Here is a 27,301-nt window from a genome sequence, read left to right on the forward strand (position 1 = left end):
CTTAGTTTGTAGATGTGACAACTTTTGCGCAAACCAATAAATATACAATTATTGACTTTTTTTTTACCAAAGACATGTGGCTGAATACATTTTGGCCTAAATGTATGACTAAAATTGAGTTTATTGGATTTTTCTAATAACAAAAAGTAGAAAATATCATTTTTTTTCAAAATTTGCGGTCTTTTTACGTTTATATCGCAAAAAATAAAAATCGCAGAGGCAATCAAATACCATCAAAAGAAAGCTCTATTTTTGGGAAGAAAAGGACGCAAATTTTGTTTGGGTACAACATTGCATGACCGCGCAATTACCAGTTAAAGCAGCGCAGTGCCAAAGTGTAAAAAGACCTCTGGTCATTTACCAGCAAAATGGTCCGGTCTGAAAGTGGTTAAAAACTACTAAAATCAAATGCAAAAATTTGCTTAATTCTATTTCAGATCATGAACCAGTACCTCAGAACGACAATATACCTCAAGGTACAGTAAATTATTGATAGAAAAAAATATATTGAAAGTTATTTGAATAAGCACAACTCATTTAATTCCAGAAATGAATAACTTAATTTCATAATTCTTTTACCATTGTCGAGATTAAAAAAAAACATAGGAGGGTCGATTTACTAAAACTGAAGAGTGCAAAATCTGGTGCAGCTCTGCATAGAAACCAATCAGCTTCCAGGTTTTTTTTTTGTCAAAGCTTAATTGAACAAACTGAAGTTAGAAGCTGATTGGCTACCATGAAGAGCTACACCAGATCTTGCACTCTCCGGTTTTAGTAAATCAACGCCAAGGTGTCAAGATGGAAATTTTATGTTACGCTTTTAAATTTGTCTGTTCTGGGAAAAACAATTGCAAGTAAATGACTGTATAAAATCCATAATAGTCCATAATATGGCACTTGAAGGCAGCCCAGTGGAGATGAGACGCAAATTCTTGAGAAGGCTGGGGAAAAGAAGCACAGAGGCACCACTTTAATGCCGCGTACACGCGATCGAATTGTCCGGCAAACTTAGTCCGGCAAACAATCCGGCGGATAGTCCGGCGGACTTTCTACCGAACGGACTTGGCCACACACGGACACACAAAGTCCGGCGTTTGCTAGCGCGATGACGTACAACACGTACGACGGGACTAGAAAAAGGAAGTTCAATAGCCAGTAGCCAATAGCTTCCTTTTTGTACTTGCTTCTGAGCATGTGTCATTCTTAGTCCGCCGGACTAGCATACTGACGAACGTATTGTCCGCTGAAACCCAAGTCCGGCGGAAAGATTGGACTGCAAAAATACTTTCTAAGTCCGCCGGACTTTACGCTGAGAAAGTCCGCTGAAGCCCACACACGGTCGAATTGTCCGGTGAAATGCGTTTTGGCGGACTAAGTACGCCGGACAATTCGATCGTGTGTACGCAGCATAAGTGTGGTATGTTAATCAATTTGAATGAGCAAATATTGCATATGTACTCACAAGAGTAGATTAAAAACAGTTTGCGGAGCATGCGCTCCTTCTTCAGGCCTGAAGAAGGAGCGCATGCTCCGCAAAGGCCTGAAGAAGGAGCGTATGCTCCACAAACGCGTCGCCTATTGGTCCACCGCCCTTACCGCATATACGCCCCCTGCCCTATTCCAGGACTGGTTATACTATAAAAGTAGGTCTGCTCCCTGCAGGCCACATTCTCTTTTTTTCCCTCACTGCTACAGTTGGTTATGCTACTGCTGAAAGCAGGATTTTTCTTTTCCCTCACCTTGCCGGATTCATCTCGCCAAGCCGCACAGGTTCAAGCCTCTCCTGTGATGAAGCTCCCTGCTGTACAGGCAGACATGAACGCCTATATGGTGGAGACCTTCCCTCTTCAAGATCCAGGATAAGAGGGGCGATGGTATCTGGTTTCTAGCTACAGCCGGTTATGCTACTGCTGAAAGCAGGATTCTTCTTTTCCCTCACCTTGCCGGATTCATCTGGCCAAGCCGGACAGGTTCAAGCCTTTCCTGTGATGAAGCTCCCCGCTGTACAGGCAGACATGAACGCCTATATGGGGGAGACCTTCCCTCTTCAAGATCCAGGATAAGAGGGGCGATGGTATCTGGTCTCTAGCTACAGCCGGTTATGCTACTGCTGAAAGCAGGATTCTTCTTTTCCCTCACCTTGCCGGATTCAACTGGCCAAGCCACACAGGTTCAAGCCTCTCCTGTGATGAAGCTCCCCGCTGTACAGGCAGACATGAACACCTATATGGGAGAGACCTTCCCTCCTCAAGATCCAGGATAAGAGGGGCGATGATATCTGGTCTCTAGAGATTGCTCCTTCATCATGACTCATAGGACAAATCCATCAATTGAGGGTAGATGTCATATATCAGATAAGACCAGAACTGTGTGGACTGCAATAGAGGAAACCCAAACGTGTATAAGTGAAATATATCGATTTATTAAGGGAAGTGAATAATATAAATACAACCACACAGTGCAATAAATCAACCAACAGAGACCCCCAAATAACAACAAACAGATATGTACAATAAATGGGAAATACCAGAATCGTAAACGATAGGCAGGCCAGGGTCATGCACAGAGGATCAGTAGATAAACAAGGGCAGTCCAGAATCAGAGACACAAGCCCGGCCAAGGTCATACACGGGGAGATCAGCAGATGGGGTAGGAACACAGGACAGGGAGAGGATGGACGGATCAGACTGCAGGGCAGGGAGAATGGTAACAGGTGGAACAGGGTAGGGCACAGGAACAGGTTCAGAATGAGGCTTAGGATCACACGCAGCAGGTCAGGGCACAAGGACGATACCAAGGCAAACATGTGAGTGCTTGCCAGCTATTTATAGGCCTGTGATTGGCCTCAAGTCACACCTGATTGCAGGAGGTGCTGTCTGCTCCATACTGCCAGGATCCATCCGCTGGTGGACGCCAGTACTGCAGCCCAAAGATGACATAACATCAGCAGGGAAAAGCTCTCCTGGCAGTTCCAAACTGCCAGGAGACACCTGCTGGTGGACCTCAGTACTGCATGCCAAAAGACAGATATTATCAGTGGATGGAACATTTCCTGACAGTAGAGACCATTTTTCCAGGTGGATTGCGCATCCGTGGACGGAACTCCAAAGGAGTCCCTCCAGAACTAATGTGTAAACTACGACCTGGTGTACATTCAACATGTTGGGGGCCCATTTTAAAGTGGATCCAGTGGCCTTAGCTACAATATAGTTCCGTCAATAGTGGGGATAGATCTAATCCTCGACTTAAACAGCAGTACCCACCCTTGTTGTCTGGTGATTTGGTACATCCCATGCGTATATGCTGTCATGCTGTGTCAGGAAAGAGGAAAAGTTTATACTTACCTGATGGTAATTTTCCTTTCCTGATACAAAGCATGACAGCATATAGGTCCCTCCCGAAAGGGCTTCACAGTGATCCTTATTTACGAGAATGAGCCTGCTGGGAGGAGACCTACTTTTATAGTATAACGGGTCCTGGAATAGGGCAGGGGACGGAGCCTACCCATACGTATATGCTGTCATGCTCTGTATCGGGAAAGGAAAATTACCGTCAGGTAAGTATAACATTTTCCTCTTTTCTGTGCAAACTCAATCATGGAACTCAGAAAATCCTCTGCAGCAGTAACACACAGCAACTGGCTTATTGATTTCTGCCAGTCACAATTAGGCAAATCTGGGTGTATTAGCTTGGATGGTCACCATGTCTGCAAAATGTTGCTGCTACAGTGGGTGTCACCAGAGTGATGTTCTGATTTCCCCACCATGTTCTGACTCCTTGTACCAGCCAGTGGGATTGCTGCAGAATGGATTTCTACCTACAATTGCAAAACTAAAGCCGCGTACACACGGGCGGACTGTCTGCCCAACTTAGTCCGCCGAAACACATTTCAGCGGACAGTCCACTCGTGTGTGGGCTTCAGCGGACTTTTTCAGCGTGCAGTCTGGCGGACTAAGTATTTCGGAATGTTGGAAATACTGTCCGTTGGACTCGCATTTCAGCGGACAGTCCGCCCGTGTGTGTGCCAGTCCGCCGTACTTTTGAAATGAGCAGACTTTTCCCGCCCGGAGAAAAGTCCGCTCATTTGGAGCGGGTATGCAGGTAGGCGGGGCCCGCGAAGGAGACGCCGCTGGCCCCGCCGCCTGGTATGGACTTAAAGGGGAACCCCAACGAAAAAAATCGGCGTGGGGGTCCCCCCCAAGTCCACAACAGACCCTTGTCCGAGCACGCTATCCGGCCGGCCAGGAAAGGGGGGCGAGCGAGCGCCCCCCTCCTGAGCCGTACCAGGCCGCGTGCTCTCAACATGGGGGGGTGCCTTGGGGAAGGGGGGGTCGCGCGGCCCCCCCACCCCAAAGCACCTTGTCCCCATGTTGATGAGGACAAGGGCCTCTTCCCGACAACCCTGGCCGTTGGTTGTCGGGGTCTGTGGGCGGGGGGCTTATCGGAACCCGGGAGCCCCCTTTAATAAGGGGGCCCCCGGATACCGGCCCCCCACCCTATGTGAATGAATATGGGGTACAATGTACCCCTACCCATTCACCTGTGGAAAAAAAGTAAAAAAAAACAACAACACAGGGTTAAAATATTTTATTGCACAGCTCCGGGGGTCTTCCGTCTTCGGGGGTCTTCTTGCGGGACTCCTCCGCTATCTTCTTGTAGCTCTTTTACTAGCGGAGGAGTCCGGCTTTCTTCCTCGCCGCCGGCCTCTTCTCCTGTCTTCGGGGGTCTTGTCCCCCTCTTCGGTTCTTCTGCCGGGCCACCGCGCCTTCTTATAGCTCTTTTACAGGCGGTGGCCCGGTCTTCTGTCGCCTCTGTCGCCGCCGTCGCCTTCCGTTCTTCTTCTTCAGGAGATGTTGCCTCGACGATCTCTCCGGCCGGAATGCCAGGGACGCACTGCGCGGCCACTTATATAGGGACAATGGGGCGGTGTCACATGGCTTTATGTCACATGGGTTGGTCACATGGTGACCCCGCCCCCTTACGATGTCATAGTCCCCATGTGACATCAACCCATGTGACCAACCCATGTGACATAAAGCCATGTGACACTGCCCCATTGTCCCTATATAAGTGGCAGCGGAGCGCGTCCCTGGCATTCCGGCCGGAGAGAGCGTCGAGGCAACATCTCCTGGAGAAGAAGAAGAAGAAGAACGGAAGGCGGCGACGGCGGCGACAGAAGACCGGGCCACCGCCTGTAAAAGAGCTATAAGAAGGCGCGGTGGCCCGGCAGAAGAACCGAAGAGGGGGACAAGTTTTGAAGGCAGCTTCTCGTTCCTCTCTCCAGTAATGTGATAAGTGACAAGTGATAAGGGGAGAGAGGATGGAATGTCTGCCAGCTGTCTATCTCCACCCTGCAGGTTGGAGGGAGCAGAAAGCCTAATGCTCTCTCTAGCAAGTGAGGGCAGCTGCTCCTCCTAACAGGAGTGAAATTGCGATCACTCACTGTCAGAGAGGAGCGGCTCCAGGACTGCACCTAACTGGCCCACTGAGCCATCGGCCCACCGGGAAACTCCCTGTAGTCCCGATGGCCAGTACATGCCTCCATAGAGCCCAGATGAAGCATACAAAAGGCGGCCCAAAGATGAGGATACTTGTGAGAACCATGGGGTTGCTAAAGCAATATTGTTACCTTAGGAATGGGCAGGGCCCCTTTTAAAGAGCCTGACATTTTTTGCAAGCCCTAAATTATTTTACAGAAAATATAACACCTGCAGGGAGTAATATCACTGCAACCTAAATGAACTGGTACAAATCCAGGGTCTAAACAAAGTTCTCCAAACTACGACTTGCAGGCCAAATCCAGCCTACTGCAAGAATTTACCTGGCCCACTGCTGGTCTTACACAGGTCTTCAGGTCAGCCTTTGGTCTCCATTTCTCCCCAACAACTATAAATCTACCCTTCAGTCTCCAGTTCAGGCCCCCCTGATTGTGCTATCATAGTACCATCATTGGTTTCTAGGGCTGCCAGCATCCTAACTAGGGATGAGCTTCGTGTTCGATATATATAAAAACCAATGTGTTTCATTCTATTTCAGGTTATGGACCAGTAGCTCAGGCGGAAGAAGGTACAGTAAAGTATAGTCAATTATTGATAAAAAAAATATTGAAAGTTATTTGAATAATTGAAACTTTTGGAACTGAATTCCAAAAACAAATGGCTTCATTTTACAATTCTGTTATAATTGTCTACATTTTAAAAAAGACATTAGATGGCAAGATGGAAAACTGATATTATGTTGTTAAGATGACCATGACACTGTTTTGCCATATATTTTTTTCCAAAAGGGAATACAGAAAACACTAGGGGGTTGGAGTGGGGACTAAGTTCTAGGGCCAATCTCAAACAATCTGGATGACTTAGTCCGGCAAACAATCCGGCGGATAGTCCAGCGGACTTTCTACCGAACGGACTTGGCCACACATGGACACACAGAAAGTCCAGCGTTTGCTAGCGCGATGACGTACAGCACGTACGACGGGACTAGAAAAAGGAAGTTCAATAGCCAGTAGCCAATAGCTTCCTTTTTTGTACTTGCTTCTGAGCATGCGTCATTCTTAGGCCGCGTACACACGGGCGGATTGTCCGCCCAACTAAGTTCGTCAGACAGTCTGACAGACAGTCCGTTCAAATTTTGAATGAACGGACTTGACCACACACGATGAACGAACAGTCCGCTGAAACCGTGCACGATGACGTGTACAGCACGTACGACGGGACTAGAAATTCGACGTCCAATACACTGCAATGCAACCTTCGCCGTGTAAATCCTTTCTGAGCATGCGCCCAACTTAGTACGTCGAACTTGCCTACACACGAGCGGACTGTCCGCTGAAACCAAGTTTGAACGGACTGTCTTACGGAAATTCTGTAAGACTTTGTTCGTCAGACTGTCCGCTGAAAAAGTCCGCTGAAGCCCACACACGAGCGGATTGTCCGCTGAAACACTGTTCAGCGGACTAAGTTGGACAGACAATCCGCCCGTGTGTACGCGGCCTAAGTCTGCCAGACTAGCATACTCACAAACGTATTGTCCGCTGAAACCCAAGTCCGGCGGAAAGATTGGAGTGCAAAACTACTTTCTAAGTCCGCCGGACTTTACGCTGAAAAAGTCCGCTGAAGCCCACACATGATGGGATTTTCCGGTGAAATGCGTTTCGGCGGACTAAGTACGCCGACAATTCGCTCGTGTGTACGCGGCATAAATGGAACAGTAGCCACTGGCTCAGCGCTTGCTGCCAACCTGATTTTATATCCGTTGACCTTTCCTGTAAGACAGTAGCTCACCTCACAATGGATGGTGTCAGCCATCTTTAAACAAGGATTCCACAGTCTATAAGTCAAGACCCCCAAAGAGAAAAACACATTTTTGGCAGTCCGTAGGCCCCCAGATATGCTGGTCATTACTAAATATTTTTATTGGGTGACAAATATCCAGATATCCAGATCAATGATTGGCTGACAGTTGCATTCATAATGTCAATACGTTGACTTCTGGTGGTTCCATTAGGAAGAAGTCCAACCACTTTTGCTGTAGACATATCTAGAACTTTGGTCATCGTGCACAGTTTGATGGAAACCTGCATAGAGAAACATTGAACACTGTCAGTGATCAGGAACAAGTATTCAGATCATGACATATGACTTTGTTCTTATTAGCTACCGGCTGGTAGTAGTACATGTTTAAAAGCTCCTTCAAACTTAAAGCAGAATTCCAGCCACCACCTGTTTCCGTCCCATCTGCTTCTCTGAGGCTCGGTGTACAAATGTGCTGCTCTTTATTGTTTTCTTCCTCTTCCCTGCCCTTCCCACTATGTGCCTTTAAATGTTACTGCCATTGTTTGACAATCCTCAGTGCCGGTTCACACTACAGCGACCTGAAAGTCGGCACAACTTAGCCAGGCAACTTCGAAGGAACTTCAGGGAATTCCTGGGTAGTCTTCCTGTAATGTCAGATCCAAACCACATCAATTAAGATAAGGATCCGACTTGGAGGCGACTTCCATTGAAATCTATGGGAACAAGTCGGCTAGAAGTCACCTTGAAGTAGTACAGGAACCTTTTCCGAAGTCGGAGCGACTTCAGTAGTGTACATTAAGATGGCTCTCGTTCACTTCAATGGAATTTCTTATGTCCAGCGACTTGGGGCGACTTGAGGTCTGACAAGTCGGATTCCAAGTCGCTGTGGTGTGAACCGGCACTAACACTAGACAAGGGGTCTTCAAACTTTTGACTTTGAGGGCCACCGCCCACATCGTATATATTTTACACACATTCAAATATTCAGTTATTCATAAATTAACCCACAGCAGTGGAATAGAATAGAATTTGACAGGCAGTATTGGTCCGCATCAGAGTCTCTATAATTCTCTATAAATCTTTGTCCCTATCAGGGCCATCCATATGTGTTCCCATGAATGCCCCCCACACATGTGACCCCGTCAGGGCCCCCACACATGTGTCCACATCAGAGTCCCCCACACGTGTCCCCATCGAGACCCCGACACATGTCTTTATCATGGCTGCCATTCAAGTGTCCCCATTAGGGTCCCCCACACGTGTCTCCATCAGGGGACCCCCACACGTGTCCCCATCAGGGTACCCCCACACATGTCCCCATCAGGGCACCCAGACACTTGACTCCATCAGGACACCCCCACAGGTGTCCCCATCAGGACAGCCCCAGACGTGACCCCAGAAGGGCACCCCCACATGTGTCTCCATCAGGGCACCCCCACACGTGTCTCCATCAGGGCATCTCCACACTTGACCCCATCAGGGTACCCCAACACGTGACCTCATCAGGTCACCCAAACACATATGTCTCCATGTCCACCTCGCATTTCCCGTTTACATCAGTATTCTTTACCTGTGCAGTGTGCCTGTGGAGGTGGTTAGATTGGCTGTGCTTCCAAGCTCCCGCCCTGTATAAAAAATTACACTAATGTTAATGGCAGGGTGGAAGCCGAGAGGTGCGGCAGGTCCACAATGAAGTAATTCATTGGTTGCTTAGGACACCAGCAGTCCTGGCAACCAACAACACAGTGAAGAGCCAGGAGGCACAGGCTTTGTCGGGTTGTGGGACCTACGCTGCATACTGCCAGTGGGTGAGTAAACAGCGCAGGTCCCGTAACCTGACAAAACTTGAGCAGAGGCCAGGGGGGTTGCTAGGTCTACAAAAGATCAGGGGCTAGAGCCCATAGCATCATAGTAAAGAAAGTCATACGCTCGGATGGGCATACTCATGTATATACATTAATATACGCGTGTGTGTGTGTGTATATATATATATATATATATATATATATATATATCCCCAGAAGGCCCCCCACTTACATCAAAGTCCCCAGAGAGCCCCCTTAGATCAGGGTCCCCAGAGAGCCTTCCCCTTACATCAGATCCCCCAGAGAGCTTCCCCCTTGCATCGGGGTTCCCAGAGAGCCCCTCCCACTCACTTACATCAAGGTTCCCAGAGCCCCCCCTTACATTGGGGTCCCCAGAGAGCCCCCCTTACATCAGGGTCCCCAAAGAGCCTCTGCCTTAAATCGGGGTCCCCAAATAGCCTCTCCCTTAAATCGGGGTCCCAGAGAGCCTTTCCCTTAAAATCAGGATCCCCAAAGAGCTTCCCCCTTGCATCAGGGACCCCAGAGAGCCCCCCACTTACATCAGGGTCCCCAGAGAGCCCCCACTTACATCAGGGTCTCCAGAGAGCCTCCCCCTTAAATCAAGGTCCCCAGAGAGCCCCCCCTTAAATCAAGGTCCCCAGAGAGCCCCCCTTAAATCAGGGCCCCCAGAGAGCCTCTCCCTTGCATCAGGGTCCCCAGAGTGCCCCCCACTTACATCAGGATCCCCATAGAGCCCCCCTCCCCTTGGGGACCCCTTCAGAGACTCGGGGCTATGGGCTCCAGATTCTGGGCTATAGCTCCAAAAGCCACCCCCTAAGGACGCCACTGGCAGAAACCATGCCTGCAGTGAGTCTGAGATCTCTACCTACGGGCTGGAAAAAATTACCTTGTGGGCCTGATATGGCCTGTGGGCCCTACTTTGGAGACCCCTGCACTAGACCCACCAAGTATCATGGGGACAAATGGTGTAATTCACTTCTGCTGTGCGGTATATGGTGCATAAACTTTCCACTAAGCCAGTTTCATCTGAATGAGGAAGCGTTACTATAGAGCCCTGTGCACACTAAGTCATGGGACTTAATCCACCGCAGAAGTAAAACGCGGCAACTGATTTACTGTGTTCTATTGTTCACATTTAGGTAAAGCAATTTTTTTTTTTTAGGTTAGATAGACAATGTTTAGGTTAGATAGACAATGTTTAGGTTAGATAGACAATTTCTATCACTGTTGGTGTGGGTGTCACTAATTGTGTGCCGATTTCACAAGACTCCTCCACCAGTGAGATCACAGGAAGACAAGAAAAAGCAGGGGTGGTCAGGTAACCTTTTTTTCACTACAGTTATAAGGTAGAAAACATCACATAAAAGTTAAAGTAAAAAAAGAAAGCTGCACTCGAGACAGGGGAGAAGTATAACAATTTTGACTAGTAGACTACCCGAATTCTGCTTAAAATTGAGCAAGTTGGTTAAAAATAATACTGAATAAATAATAATACTATTTAAGAACAGGAAAAACGTATTTTTTCTTTAAAATACTTGTCATAGTAAAATTTGTCTTAGTTTTGTACATTTTGAGTTATCTAATTACTTCTCTTTCTATATTTGCCTTCAAAGTGGTCTAACGTTTCTCATCAGGTAAGCAAATCATCTTATTAATGCAAATTGTTATTATTGTTTATATATATATATATATATATATATATATATATATATATATATATATATATATATATTATTTTTATTATTTTTTTATGTGATATTGTTTCATCTTCTGTCTATTATTATCTTATGTCTCTTATTTATCTTCACCTTTTTATCTCTCGTACACGATATTACCAAAAGTATTGGGACACCTGCCTTTACACGCATATGAACTTGCAAGAAGATCTGAACAAATGAATGGGGTGGGCAACTACATGGCAAATGAGGTTCAATGTAGAAAAATGTAAAATAAAGCATTTGGGTGGCAAAAATATGAATGCAATCTATACACTGGGAGGAGAACCTCTAGGGGGAATCTAGCATGGAGAAGGTCCTGGGGGTCCTAGTAGATGACAGGCTCAGCAATGACATGCAATGCCAAGCCACTGATAACAAAGCAAACAGAATATTGGCATTAAAAAGGGGATCAACTTCAGAGATAAAACGATAATTCTCCCGGTCTACAAGACTATGTTCCGTCCGCACCTGGAGTATGCTGTCCAGTTCTGGGCACCAGTCCTCAGGAAGTATGTACTTTAACTGGATAGAGTCCAGAGAAGGGCAATAAAACTAATAAAGGGTCTGAAGGACATTAGTTATGAGGAAAGGTTACGAGCGCTGAACTTAATCTCTATGGAGAAGAGACGCTTGAGATAACACCTTTGGGATGAATTAGAGCGGAGACTGTGAGCCAGGCCTTCCCGTCCAACATCAGTGCCTGACCTCACAAATGCACTTCTGGAAGAATGGTCAAACATTCCCATAGACACACTCCTAAACCTTATGTACAGCCTTCCCAGAAGAGTTGAAGCTGTTATAACTGCATAAGGTGGGCCAACTCAATATTGAACCCTACGGACTAAGACTGGGACGCCATTAAATTTCATGTGCGTGTAAAGGCAGGTGTCCCAATACTTTTGGTAATATTGTGTATTTGAATGGGCTGGCAGCTGCTTAGTAGGCAATATATTGTAAGAATTGCATCCAGTTACTCAGGAACCAGATGGCATTTCCTCAGTAGGTGACCTTGTTAGCCACTTCCTGTCCAACATCCTTTAATTGAAAAATCTGAAAAAACAGATGGAAGATTGTCAGCTGAAAAATGGCTGCATCCAATCAGAGCCAGCCGATGTTCGGGGTATTTTGGACAGCCGGCGGGAGATTTTGGAAGCACAGCAGGAGATTTGCCCATCCACTCTGTGTAGCGTGGATAAAGGGATCTGTTATCCGTGTATGGCCACCCTACTTGGCACTGAATTTTTACAGTAGAATGGGGAAGATTTAATTCTTGTAGTCCTTAAAAGACAAGAAGCTGGGTTGGGGTGGGATTCAATAAGCAAGCTTCCAAAGCCAAAATATCAACTTTGAGTATTAACAATAATAACGTAATCTTTTTATATTCCTATGATTTTACCTTTTTTTTTCTCTTTCCAGAGCAAATGAATGACCTGTTGCTTTTTGGTGGCCAGTATTTGATGAATACCTCATCTACAGCTAAACTGGACAACTTCAAGTCATGTTTATGGGAAGCAAAATCTGGAATCCATCAGTGAGTTAATTGCTAACCAAAGCCATCCAGGCAATTCCACGCCAGATCGGACTTTCCGCTGGGAAATGTTGGACGTGAGCTTGTTGGCGTAAAGTCTGACCGCGTGCACACTCCGTCGAACGTTTTTTGTAGGACTTTCCGCCAACAAACGTTGGCTAATAGGTTCTCAAATTTTCCACCAACAAAATTTTGTTGTCAGACTTTCCGCTCATGTCTACCCAAGTCCGTTGCACAAAAGCTCACGCATGCTCAGAAGCAGAAGCGGCCGGCCTTTTAAACTAGCGTTCATAATGGAGAATTGACATTCGTGACGTGGCAAATTATGAAGTCTCCAAATGCCGAGCACAATTCTCTTCTTCTTTAAAGGGATACTGATGGAGCTGCTTTGCTGGTGATACTGATGGAGTTATCGCAAATGAATTATCAAAGGCTTTTTTTTTTTCAAGTGATATCAAGAATAATAATAATAATAGCGCTAAATGAAAAATGCAAAAAAAGAAAAAGCGTGAATCAACACTCGCCAAACTTCTACTAACACGGAATTAGCAGAAGGAGCCCAAAGGGTGGTGCTAAAGAGCTGAAAAAACACGTAGTACGTCTAGTACATCACTACGAACGTAATTGTTGGCCAACATTTGTGTGACTGTGTGTATGCAAGACAAGTTGGAGCCAACAACCTTCGGACAAAATTGCACGGTTTTGTTGTCAGAAAGTCCGATCGCGTGTACGGACCGGGGCATTACTGTACCAATATTTAAAAAAAAGCTCATAAAGCTTCCTCTTATGCAACACTGACGCTAAAATACAGAGAGAACCTCACATGGTCACGAGTCTGCGGTGGATATAATTGGAAATACCTATCAAGCGGATGAGCCATTTTGAGGGCAAGGCAGCTGAGTTCACCGTGCCCCACAAAAATAGTAGGTGTGATTGCTACTCATAGGTTTGTCACTTTAGCAAAGAACAAAAACACTCTCTCCTCTGGACTCATTGAACACCTCAGATGTGCGTTATTGGTGCTAAGACTGTGACCTCCACTCCCATCTGTGAGATCACAAGCTTTATTGACCTGTCTTTGACCACCATACTGTATTTAATCAGCACATTCCTTATTTGCTCAGTTTGCCTTAGACCTAAAGGTTTTTCTAAGATGTCCTTGTGATTGGTCTTACCATTAGCCAATGAGTGTAAGCTGAGACCTGAGTGGAGAGAATGAACACACCTCCTCTATACAGTTTCATAGAGAAACATGCACAGTAGAGGAGGTCAGTCGCCTACTGTGTGCTGAAGGGAGGGGCATGGCCACCTCCCAGGATTGCTTGGTGATGATCAGAAGTCTTGATACGCACTAATCCAACGTACACGTTCCTGTAGAAACGGCTGTGCGTCTAAGTGGGTGCTGTAGCCGTCAACGGCTGAATCCGTGTCAAGTCAAAGCAAAAAAATGTCACCAGCACACCAAGGATCTCCAGAGTGGGTCCAAAGCTTTAATCCTCAATACAGCAGACCTATGTATCTACAGTGGCCCATGTAACTGTTATATCATAGTAGGTTTCGTTGTGAAAGGGACTTTTTATAAATTGATTTTATTTACTTTTTTGTTTTGTATTTGCACATCCATGTAGTTTATTATTAAGCACCGCGGGGTCGGTACTTGGGAGATGGGGCAGTGTTGGGTAGTGCCAAGGAGGTGGGGGCAGGAGAGTACTACTGGGAAAGTTTGTAAATGGTGAGTACCACCTGCAACTGCCTTATACAGCCCAGATTGGATAGTTGCACATAATGGTGGTTCTGGTTTGAACACTGGTTAATGCTGAGTGAGGCCGCGTACACACGAGAGGATTGTCCGCCCAACTTAGTCCGCTGAACCGTGTTTCAGCGGACAATCCGCTCGTGTGTGGGCTTCAGCTGACTTTTTCAGCGGACAGTCTGACGAACAAAGTCTTACGGAATTTCCGTAATTTTGTCCGTCCAAACTTGGTTTTGTCCGTCCAAACTTGGTTTTGTCCGTCCAAACTTGGTTTTGTCCGTCCAAACTTGGTTTCAGCGGACAGTCCGCTCGTGTGTAGGCAAGTTGGACGGACTAAGTATGGCGCATGCTCAGAAAGGATTTAAACGGCCGAAGGTTGCATTGCTGTGTATAGGACGTCGTTTTTCTAGTCCCGTCGTACGTGCTGTACACGTCATCGCACACGCTTTCAGCGGACTGTCTGCTCATCGTGTGTGGTCAAGTCCGTTCATTCAAATTTTGAACGGACTGTCTGTCGGATTGTCTGACGAACTTAGTTGGGCAGACAATCCGCCCGTGTGTACGCGGCCTTAGACTGAGAATCGCTTATCCAATATTAGAGCATATGCCAACATACGTTTAGCAGATGCTGTGACCTTTTATCACTGTCTTTTTTTATTATTTTTTTTAACTGGTCTGAATGTTTTTTTTGTTTTTTTTATATGCATTTGCTAAAAAGATGTTATAATAATAATGTTTATACTGTAACTAAAGGTTACCAAAGCTTTGACAAGACAGACAGCAGGTGGAGCTCCAAGCTTGTTTTTTTATGCACCTGACTACCGCCTCGTGTCATCCACAGAGCTCAATAACGGAAGCTTGCCATGGCTTACTCTCAAGCACAGAGAGTCTGAAGGCAAACAGCATCTGACAAATGCTCTGTGAACCTTGTGTCATGCATGCATTCTGTAAATATGCATTGTGTTTTATACAGCCCAGATTGGATAGTTGGTTCTGCTTTGCATACTGGTTAATGCTTGATAGACTGAGAACCCGATTATCCAATATTGGAGCATAGGCCAACATACGTTTGGCAGAAGTTGTGACATTTTATGCAGCACACCACTGTCTTTTTATTTTTATTTTTTTTAACTGATCTATTTATTTAGATGCATTTGCTAAATAGATGAGCTTGATAATGGAAGCTTGCCATGGCTTACTCTCAAGCACAGAGAGTCTGAAGGCAAACAGCATCTGACAAATGCTCCGTGAACCCCGTGTCATGCATGCATTCTGTAAATATGCATTGTGTTTTATACAGCCCAGATTGGATAGTTGAATGTAATGGTTCTGCTTTGCATACTGGGTTAATGCTTGATAGACTGAGAACCCGATTATCCAATATTGGAGCATAGGCCAACATACATTTGGCAGAAGTTGTGACATTTTATGCAGCACACCACTGTCTTTTTTTTTATTTTTTTTTAACTGATCTATTTTTTTAGATGCATTTGCTAAATAGATAAGCTCGATAATGGAAGCTTGCCGTGGCTGACTCTCAAGCACAGAGAGTCTGAAGGCAAACAGCATCTGAGAAAATGTTCTGTGAATCCTGTGTCATGCATGCATTCTGTAAATATGCATTTTATTTTATACACAAAAGTTAAATAGAAAGATGCAAAACCATTTTGAAAATGCTAAACTTTATTTAAAAATTTTTTTAAAAAATGCCTACACAGTATAAGGCTTCAGGGACACAGACGTCTGGGCTGTATGATGTAAAAACCAGGCGTATTTCCTTGGCAAGGACCCACAGCTGCTGCATAGAGAATGTACCTGTAGATGCAAATATTCCGTTACTTGTGTAAATACTTGTATGTATGTGAAGATACAACCCAGTCTGTATATCGGTACTTGTGCAAGCACAGAATATGGATGTACAATCTTGGAGGCAGACAGCCTGCATCCAGCAGGGTTGTACGTCTGTATGCAGGGGCGGACTGACAACTCATGGGGCCCCCGGGCAATAGGAGATTATGGGGCCCCCAGGCAATCAGAGATTATGGGGCCACACAGTATACACACACAAAATACAATCACACAGTATACACATACATGTACACACAGTATACACAGACATGTTTCTATTGGCTGAGAAGGTACTGGAGAGGTGGGGCAGCTATAATCTCAGGATTTTTAGACCAAAAGGATGTTGGTAAGGGACATTTCAGAGTCAGATGTAAAAAAAAAACACAGATTTTTACATATTGTCCCTGGTTTTACTGAGGCTGGCAACCCTGATGGGGCCCTCTAGTGGCCTGGGGCCCTTGGGCAGTGCCCAAGTGGCCGAATGGTCAGTTCGCCCCTGTCTGTATGCATGCACATCTATACGTAAGTACATTTGATAGGTGACTGTGGGTCCTGAGTGAGAAAATATGCCCATTCGTATGTCATATGGCCTTAGGCGCCCATGTGCTTCCTAATTTCTCTTTGAGGAAGAATCTCTGTTGCAATGCCAAGTCCAGGTCCGATGCCAAGGACCAAGTCAAAGCTTTCATGTTCTGTGTCCTGCTCCACCCAACTGTCCTCTTATGGGGGCAATGTCATCGAGAGACATTGCGTGGGCATAGCGACTGAGTTCCCTTAGTGGAATGGCACCATAAAATGCCATATGCTGCTGGCTTTATTCACTTTGACTCAGTGCAGCTCACAAAACCTGGGAATACAGAATACAGAATTGAAGCATACCTGTAGCTGGGAAGCACTCAGTTGTTCCTAGTGTTAAAACTCAACTCCAACCAACATTTCTTCTAGCCTTGGGGATAGCAAGCAAAGGATAGAACTTCCAACAGGTTTTAATTGCTGGCTGTGTCCCATTACAGGGGCTCAATTTTTTTAAGCTTGGCTTATAATGGCCTTTTTTTCCTGTTCTCGGTACCGGTTCTGTGAAAGAAGATCCACCTCAAGGGGACACAGACGCATTCAAGCGTAGCGAGCCCAAAAAAACAAGAGATAGGGGCTCACTAAGAGGAGGGAAGAAAAACAGTGCCAAACGGTTAGGTTCTAATATGTAGATGGTAAAATAGGATTAATAAAACAAAACCAAAATACTGTAAATAAGTACAGTATATAATCCATATAAATAGTCCAACTACACAGTACAGTGAATGCCGGCTGGGGGAGTTAGAAGCAAATCTGCATACATATCAAAGGAAAGAGACAAGCAGTGCCACCTGAGCGTAAAAGCCCTTTAATTCACAAAATTGGCAACTCACATAACTAGAGCTCTATTTAGGTGAGTTGCCAACTTTGTGAATTAAAGTGCTTTACCAAGCTTACTACACTCAATTGTCGCTGCTTGTCTATTTCCCTTGTCACTCTGGTGAGGCAACCGACTAAGGTTCTTTGCCGAAACGCGTCAACCTTATCATTTTACTGTCACTCTGATGTAACCGATAAAGTATTTTTTAAAGGATTACTGATGTTGCTGGCTTTCTCCACCTTTGTACTCTGGCGAGGCAACCCTTAGATCAGCCTTTCTCAACCTTTTCAACACAGAGGAACCTTTGAAATAATTCTCCGGTCTCGAGGAACCCCTGATAAAAATTTGAAATACTAAGATACCTTAGTGTGATGGTCAGTGGGAAGAATAGTCCTTACACTTGTGGTCATTGGGAAGAATTACCTCTCCTTACAGATAGCTAAAAAGATCAATGGTGTCGGTGGGAACTTATCTGAGAGTCAGCAATTACCCAATGCTGAAGGAACCCCTAGCAACCTCTGGAGGAACCCTAGGGTTCCACCGAACCTTGGTTGAGAATCACTGCCTTAGATCAAAAAGTACCATTTCGAGCTAAGGCATACACAATATGTGAGCTTGTTGGACTTCCCGTTCCAGAATCCAATGCATAAAACCAATTATTAACAAAGGCACCATCCAAAATCTTCTGGAAAGCCATTCCAGAAGATTGGAGGCTGTTATAGGGGTAGATTGATGGATTAGAAGGGCCGGCACACATCCAACATGCTTTGGTGGTTTTGAAGGGCACCCGTTCATCAGGATGTGAAATGCCAGAAAAAGTTAGGATAACTGGAGTATAGATATTTCTGATGTAGAATAAATTTGTGGGTTTTAAGAACACTTTAGCAGTCGGTGTGTCATCCATATTTAAAATTTTACCACAAAAAAGTGACGGACACTATGAGGTTTACTTACTAAGGGCAAATAGATTTTGCACTATGCAGTTGCTCCAAAGCTTGGTAAATGAGCAGAAGCTCTGCTGACTTCCATCATCCAATCCTGTGCAGGCAAGAATGCTGTTTTTTTTTTGTTTGTTTTTTCCTTGCGTGTGATTGGTTATTCTTTGCAAAGTGAACCTTTATCTAATTTACTAAGCTTCGGAGCAACTGCCTTCTTTTCTCCTATAGTAAATTAACCCCTATATCACAGTGGTCCTATGCCTGCCTCTAACTGGCCCTTGGTGCACTATTTCCCCCACTGATACCAACGGAAGGGACTACTTCTCCCACTGAGACCAAAGATTAATTCTTCTCATTGACACCAACAATGAGGAGCTATTCTTCTCATTTCACACCAATGGGGGAAACTATTCCTCCTCCAACTGACAGCAACCATGGGGCACTATTCCATCAACTGACATCAAGAAAAGGACACTATTCCTTCTACTGACACCAATAATGCGATACAATATCTCCTTCTGACACCAATGATGGGGCACTACTCCCCCCACTAACACCAAGGATGGGAACCCTATCCCTTCCACTGACACAGACAATGGGATACTCTAGGGGAGAGATTTGCTAAAACTGGTGCACTCAGAATCTGGTGCAGTTCTGCATGGTAACCAATCAGCTTTTGACTTTCAGTTTGTTCAATTAAGCTTTGCCAATAAAACCTGATAGCTAATTGGTTTCTATGCAGAACTGCACCAGATTTTGCACTCTCCAGTTTTAGTAAATAACCCTTATCTCTTCCAATGACATTCCTCCCAATAACACTATGGGAACACTATGCCTTACACTGTCCCCAACTATAGGAACACTATTCCTTCTACTGATACCAACGATGGGATACTATCTCTTCCACTGACACCAAGAGTGGGACACTATTCCTTCCACTGACAACAATGATGGGAACGCTATTCCTCCCACTGATACCAAGAATGGGGCACTATTCCTCCCACTGACACCAATGATGGGGCACTATTCCTCCCACTGATACCAATGATGGGGCACTATTCCTCCCACTGATACCAATGATGGGGCACTATTCCTCCCACTGATACCAAGAATGGGACACCATTCCTCCCACTGACACCAATGATGGGGCACTATTCCTCCCACTGATACCAAGAATGGGCCACTATTCCTCCCAATGACATCAATGATGGGCCACTATTCCTCCCACTGATACCAAGAATGGGACACTATTTTTCCCACTAACACCAATGATGGGGCACTATTCCTCCCACTGACACCAATGATGGCTCACTATTCTTCCCACTGATACCAAGAATGGGACACTATTCCTCCCACTGACACCAATGATGAGACACTATACCACCCACTGATATCAAGAATGGGACATGATTTTGATGGGGCACTAGTCCTTTCACCCACAATATTTTTTCTCCCACAGGCAGAGATCTTTAAACACAGCCCAGCCCTTTTGAGGTCTGAAGGATAGTGATCTTAACCCTTTTCTCAGAAAATTTGAGGACCCGTTTTCTAAAACTGGCCATACACTAGTAGGACTATTTGTTGATTTTAAGAATGTTCATAGAAAATTTTTAATTGTTACCGGGATCAAAACAATGTTCATATTCAATTGCAGTGATGAAATAGAAGTAGAATGGCATTTTTTTTCTCCAACAAACAGCTAATGGGGTTTTCCTTTGGGAAAATCCATTCACTCCAAAATCAACTGTTAACAGCAAATGTCTTTTTGAAGTATTTTCGAACGACATTCATCATGTCATCAAATGTACTGTTGAGAATTTTCGCACTAATATCCCAACAATGTTCTTTGGAAAATCTACTGGTGTATGGGCAGCTTAAGTTTCTTTCTTGATGTTTTCAAAGATAAAGAAAAATGTTGGCCAAAGTTGGGCGTTGAGTGAACTCTGAGCAACGGGCATACTTGTCAATGTTACATTTCAACTGCAATGTTTACATAGCTTTGATTGCACTCATTGAAGTTACATCCCATCAAAAGGGAATTTTTCGAGGCATTGAGCAGGTGAATGTATTGAAGAAAACGTCAATAAAAAATGACTGAAGTAAAATTGTGTTGTGTGATAAATATATACTGTACATAAAAAAATAACCTGGATGATCTTTTAGATGCAGCCCATATTTTGGAGAGATCAGGGTGTCCATTAGCCAAAGAGAATTTAGGGGTCACAGGTACTTATCAGTGTAGTCACGGATGTGGGCAGTAATATTTTTTCCAGAAAGGAAGAGAAAGTGACAGTCATCAGTCTGGAAGAACCATGGGTCCAACATTTGTGGTCAATAGTCTTGGGGAGCCAAAACTGGCCCAGACCTACAGTGTGTCTAACCATACATGGAATCTGGTGCTTTGCCTCCTGGGATGTGTGATGTAGACATCCTAGAAGGACGGCGGTGGCTGGATACGTCATCCTCGCTTAGGCGAACATGAGAAAAAAAAAGGTATTTCCAGTTACATTTCTATTTTTTGCAACTGTGTAATGCCAGCCATACACACTTCGATAAATGTCTGATTACTTTCCGATTCACCTCTCCGAATAGAGGTGACAACCCATTCAATCGATATGCCACACATGGAGAAGTGGATTTTGATTGATAGTTAAGATACGATTGTAACTAGATATGTGCACAACAGAAAATAATTGTTTTGTTTCTGTTCGTTTCCGTTGATTGGTAACGATTCGTAATTTCGTAAGACGTGGGTTTTCATTTTCGGACTCGTTCGTATTTTCGTAAGAGTTATCTTTTCGTTGATTTGAAATGATTCGTATTTCCGTGAGACTAATTTCGTACTTTCGTAGATTTAATTACATTCGTACTTTCGTTAGAATACATTTTCCGTTTATTAAAAAACACTTCTCGTCGTAATTTTGTAATTCGTACTTTCGCAAGATTGGCTGCCTCATTTATTCGTACTTTCGTAACATTGTTTTCGTAGATTCGTAATCGGAGCATAATTCGTAATTTTACGCAGTGTGTATGCTATTATATGTTTAAGAAACCAAAGAATTTCTCTCTCACAAGTTAAAACTTAAATCACAAATCCACCAAAACAGTGCCACCGACCCAACCACACCCTATCTGGACTCTGGATGGAACGCACTGCAGCCTAACACAGAAAAACACACAAAGGGAATAAGAAACAAGCTCATTGGGGGAAGGGACAACCTCTTCAGGGGAAGGGACAAGCTTATTGGCCAACGTCCAGAAATATTTCAGAACTAACGAATTCGTTCTTTCGGATTCTCGATCAGCAGAATTTTTCGTTCATTTTGATTTCTGTTATTTTGAATGTTTGTTCGGTATTTTCATCGTTTCTATGTTTTTGTTTTTTCGTTGTTTCTATGTTTTCATTTTTTCGGATTGTCATTCTTTCGTATTTTTGCTGTTTCTAATTTATATTTTCGTTGGTTTTCCATATTTGTTCTTTTCGATAATTTGTTGTTCGTTCGAATTTTTAGTAAAACTTTGTTCATTCGTATGTTTACGAATTAACGAATATAACGAATTTTGACGAATAACAAATTCGGAACTAAACTAATTGCACATGTCTAATTGTAACTTACAATGGTAAAGTATCAATCACTTCTGTTTCCACCTTGTAATCTCATTGCAGTGCTACCCTTGTATGGGCCATTGGTATTGATTGTGTTTTTTCCCTAAAAGATGACCACTACAAGCACCAGTCCACCCACACCAGCTCCAAAACCACAGTCTAGGGTACATGTGTCAAACACAGGGTCTACAGGCCGAATCTGGCCCACCAGGCCATTTCATGTGGCCTTCCTACCTCTCCTGCAGCTCCTGCAACCTTGTATCAGCAGTCGGCAGCAGAGAGGAGGACAGAAATCCTTTGCCAGATCCTGCACTTCTCTGTGCAATCACGGAGAGAGGCTCGTCTCTGCCCCCCCCCCCTCCATCTCAGCAGTCGGCAGCAGACAGGACAGAACTCCTCCTACAGATCCTGCTCCTCTCTCCACCCCACCTCCCCTGGTCTCAGCATTCTTCAGACTCCGGCAGCTGACTCCAGCCTTCCTGTGGTCCTCTTCCACACCCTTCACTTTTTGCTTTTCAGCTCGGCCCCCATCTTCTTCCCGACAGCAGCACAAGGTAAGGCGGGTACACTGTGACTCTTGACTTCTGATGGTGGGGGGCTTTTGACATCTGATGTTGGGGGGGTGCTTTAGTTTACACATACAACTTTTGAGGGCAACCATAATGCTAATGTGGCCCTGGTCCAGGGGATGTCTTTTTAAGATTTATTGCTTGTGAGAGGTGAGAGGGTAGGGCATGGGATACAGGCCCATGCCCTACCCTTTCATCTCATGCCCTACCCTCATACAGGTGAGAGGGTAGGGCATGGGATACAGGTGAGAGGGTAGGGCATGGGATACTTCAAAACAGTCGATAGCAATAATGGGATTGCCATTATATCTAAGACTCTATCAGAACAGCCCCAGTCCATGTAGCAAATTCTGGCACTTAGATCTCTTCTAGCACAAACATACCCAAGTCCTCAACAATGTCTTTACTCACGATGTCCTTGGAGCTGTCTGCCACCCATTGGCCGGGGCATGATAAATATTCCTACTGGTCGTCTGGAGCTCCCTGCCCTAAATTCTGGAAGCTTCTTCCAAAGACAAGTGGGAAAAATCAAACACCCAGCCTAGTAAACCCTGACTAGACATAAACAGTCAATTACTGCTCCACTCAGTACAATGAAGCCAAAAATGAATGTAGCACCCTTTAGTGTGTGCTAGAAGTAGTGTTCTAGACACGGCAGATTTTCCAACGGGAAATGTTGGATGTGAGCTTGTTGTCGGAAAGTTGGACCATGTGTACATTCCATCGGACATTTGCTGTCGGACTTTCCACCAACAAATGTTTGCTAGCAGGTTCTCAAACTTTCCACCAGCAAAACTCTGTTGTCAGAAAGTCCGTTGCGCAAAAAAGTGCCACGCATGCTCGGAATCAAGCAGAAGGAGCCGCACTGGCTATTGAACTTCCTTATTCCTCGGCTCGTTGTACCTCTTGTACGTCACCACGTTCCCACTTTCGTAATTGTTGGCCAACATTTGTGTGTATGCAAGACAAGTTTGAGCCAACAACCTTCGAACAAAAATCCACGGTTTTGTTGGTGAAAAGTCCGATCATGTGTATGGGGCATTATGCCACGTACACGCGACCAGACTTTTTGACAGCACAGGTCCGACGGAATGAATCCGTCGAACAATTCCATCGTGTGTGGGCTCCATCGGACCTTTGCTGTCCAAAAATCTGATGGACTTTAGAAATAGAACATGTTTCAAATTTTTTCTCCGGAACTCTGCCGGACCCAGTTCCTAATGAGAAATCCGCTCGTGTGCATGCTAGTCCGATGGGCAAAAACCGATGCTAGGCCAGCTATTGGCTACTGGCTATGAATTTCCTTATTCTAGTCCGGTCGTACATCATCACGTACGAATCCATCGGACTTTGGTGAGATTGTGTGTGGCCAAGTCCGTTCATTCGGAAAGTCCATCGGAACTCCGCAGAAAGTCCGTCAGGAAGACCGTCGGACCTAGTCCTTCGAAAAGTCCAGTCGTGTGTAAGCTGCATTAGTGGTTAGGATTGGTAAATTCTAGTTTAGCTCAGGGCTAAGTCTGAGCTGTGGAACCTGGGTCAGGGTTCAGTGAGTCAGGGCTGGATGACTCATCTGGCAGATTTCTCTGGCACCTCCTCCTGGTCTGGAAGATTGTAGAATCGTCTAGAACTAGAGGATGGGAGTAACGAGGGACTGCCATGAATATTTATGAGACATTGGCCAAATCCCCAGCAGTGGTCTGGAAGAGGGCAGAGCTTACCTCGTAAATAGAAATGGACAATACCAGTAGGGAGAAAAAAGGGGGCAAATTGCTAGCGATTTGAAGGAAAAGGAGTTGGGACTTTAAATGAAGCACATGGTTTGCAAGACAACAAAAGATGGTGGATAAATCTTTTGGCTTTCACACCCCTGTTTACACCCCTTATTATTCTACCAGGCACTCTTCCTCCCAAATACACCTTCTTCTCATCCACATACTCGCACACACTTCACATTTTAATTTGCCATCTTTCCTCTAGGGTGCCTCGTGGTCCTGTGTATCCTCGATGGGTGCCTCTGTTTGTCGCTGCGGCGGGGGCGCCCGCCCCAGCTCCCGGTTGCAGTCTTCTTGGATGGCTTACCACTCCTGCCCTTCCACCACTAGTATCTGCCCCTGGTGTACCCTTTAACCATGATGACTCATTATATCATTTTAACTTTAGAAACACGACTTGTCTGCTCCTGATGAGTGGTATTGAACCACGAAACGCGTCGAGATACCAGCCATCTTATATTCACCAATTTCATTGGACAACATAGGAATCGCTCCTTTAACAGGATTTTTGAGGTCCAAGATCGGGCAGGCATGATCGAGCAATAATTGTTTACCTGATTTGACACTGGTGGTCCCTTGATTGTACCAAGCAACGATATCTGTACCATATTTATTACTTGTTCTACCTATCTTGCTATTTGATATCATAGTCTGTATGTTGTTCACTGTTTATCAGTGTCACTATTCATTCTAGATATTTTGTCAAGTGTTAATGGGATACTGTTTGATACCATTGTTTTGTATATGAATTACTAAATCGCTTATTTATCCACCATCTTGTCTTGTCTTGCAAACCATGCGCTTCATTTAAAGTCCCAACTCCTTTTACTTCAAATCGCTAGCAATTTGTCCGCATGCTGAAAAATATATAGTCATAATGCCAGTAGGGAGTCGGATGGAAGATGGAGATGTAGTGCTGAGGAGGCTGTGGGTGGCGCTCAGGGGTGCCCCCTAGTCTAGGAGGGTGTCCTTGGGCCTGGGCTCACGTGCTGGAAGGTTCCTTCTACAACACACAGGAGCTTGAGAGCTAGCCTGGAGGGCTAGTGTAAGGGGCAGCTGCAGTCAGGGAGTCTGGCAGGGCCTGAAGAGGTGGTGCTAGGATCTGTGACTACACTTAAAGGGGCACTTAAAGGGGCTGCGAGTTTCTGCTTGCAATGGGCTATTGCTAAATCTGACTGGGGCCTGTCTGATCAACACAGAGTGACATAGCTGGAACAAGCAAGTGGAGGAAGAAGGAAGTTGGAGCTGCACTTATAGGCTGTATATAGGAAGAATGTCCCTGAAGTTTTTCTGAAGTCAAGTGGGAACCCCCAAAAAACCCAAAGTTGCGGACTGTTTTCTGACTCTTTGTGACTGTAAAGATTTGGTATGCCAGGCTGTGCAGGAGTGGAAGATCCCAGTTCATTTGTGGCTCCTAAGGGGGCGCGCTACACTAAATGTACCTAGCAGCCTAACTAAGAGGACGCTACTTCATAATTCAATCAACTAAAATACAATGGTGTTCATGAATCAAGTACAGTGCCTTGAAAAAGTATTCACACCCCTTGAAATTTTCCACACTTTGTCATGTCACAACCAAAAACGTAAATTTATTTTATTGGGATTTTATGTGATGGACCAACACAAAGGTGGCACATAATTGTGAAGTGGAAGGAAAATCATAAATGGTTTTCAACATTTTTTTACAAATAAATGTGTGGGGGGTACATTTGCAATACTTTGTAGAACCTCCTTTCGCTGCAATTACAGCCGCAAGTCTTTTTGGGGATGTCTCTACCAGCTTTGCCCATCTAGAGAGGGACATTTTTGCCCGTTCTTCGAAAATATCTCAAGCTCGGCCAGATTGGATGGAGAGCATCTGTGATCAGCAATTTTCAAGTGTTGCCACAGATTCTCAACTGGATTTAGGTCTGGACTGTGACTGGGCCATTCTAACACATGAATATGCTTTTATCTAAACCATTCCATTGTAGCTCTGGCTGTGTGTTTTGGGACGTTGTCCTGCTGGAAGGTGAACCTCCGCCCCGGTCTCAAGTCTTTTGTAGACTCTAACAGGTCTTCTTCTAAGATTGTCCTGTATTTGACTCCATCCATCTTCCCATCAACTCTGACCAGCTTCCGTGTCCCTGCTGAAGAAAAGTGGTGTGTTCAGGGTGATGTGCAGTGTTAGTTTTCCACCACACATAGCATTTTGCTTTTAGGCCAAAAAGTTTAATTTTGGTCTCATCTGACCAGATCACCTTCTTCCACATGTTTTCTGTGTCCCCCACATGGCTTCTCACTAACTGCAAACAGGACTTCTTATGGCTTTCTTTCAACAAAGAGAGGCCCGGAGCAGGGGAGGACTGACAACTCACGGGGCCCCCGGGCAATAGGAGATTATGTTGCCCCTGGGCAATAGGAGAAGATTATGGGTCCCTAGGCAATAGGAGATTAGGGGGCCCCCAGGCAATAGATTATGGGGCCACACAGTATACACACACACACACACACACATACAGTATACACACAGACACACAATATACACACACAGAATACACACACATACACACACACACACACACACACACACACACACACATACAGTATACACACACAGACACACAATATACACACACAGAATACACATACACACTGAAAAGGTACTGGAAAGGCGGGGCAGATATAATATTGGGATTTTTAAAAAAACACAATTTTTACATACTGTCTCTGGTTTTATTGAGGCTGGCAACCCTGATGGGGCCCCTTAGTGGCATGGGGCCCTCGGGCAGTGCCCAAGTGCCCGAATGGTCAGTCCGCCCCTGGCCCGGAGTAAAAGCAAAAAAGCAATAGACGTAGGGCCAGCATGACAGGGGTTAAAAGGGGCATGATTATCAGAGGGATGCTGTAGGATAGGTTGGTGGCAGGCTGGATGGGGCACGGTTTGAGCTGGGTGGAGCAGAATTGGTCAGGAGACCGGAAGGGGAGGGTCTGCAGTCGGAGCACCAATATGGAGCAACTTCCCACCCTACATTTGGTGGGCTGTTGGCTGGTTAGTGAATTGGGGGTTGG

At 45.1% G+C, this 27,301-nt stretch overlaps 1 long non-coding RNA gene across 1 annotated transcript; it reads left to right on the plus strand.

Annotated features, from left to right (window-relative positions):
* Positions 1 to 169: 169 nt before the first annotated feature.
* On the plus strand, positions 170 to 20,407 carry LOC143942760 (uncharacterized). The gene is made up of 4 exons (XR_013264836.1): positions 170 to 476; positions 6,037 to 6,066; positions 10,738 to 10,758; positions 12,259 to 20,407. It is a non-coding gene; the product is annotated as an uncharacterized LOC143942760 (long non-coding RNA).
* Positions 20,408 to 27,301: the final 6,894 nt, after the last annotated feature.

This window comes from Lithobates pipiens, unplaced genomic scaffold, assembly GCF_037356315.1.
Source record: "Lithobates pipiens isolate NorthernLeopardFrog02 unplaced genomic scaffold, aLitPip1_a1.2 Scaffold_30, whole genome shotgun sequence".
In the NCBI taxonomy this organism is placed as follows: domain Eukaryota; kingdom Metazoa; phylum Chordata; class Amphibia; order Anura; family Ranidae; genus Lithobates; species Lithobates pipiens.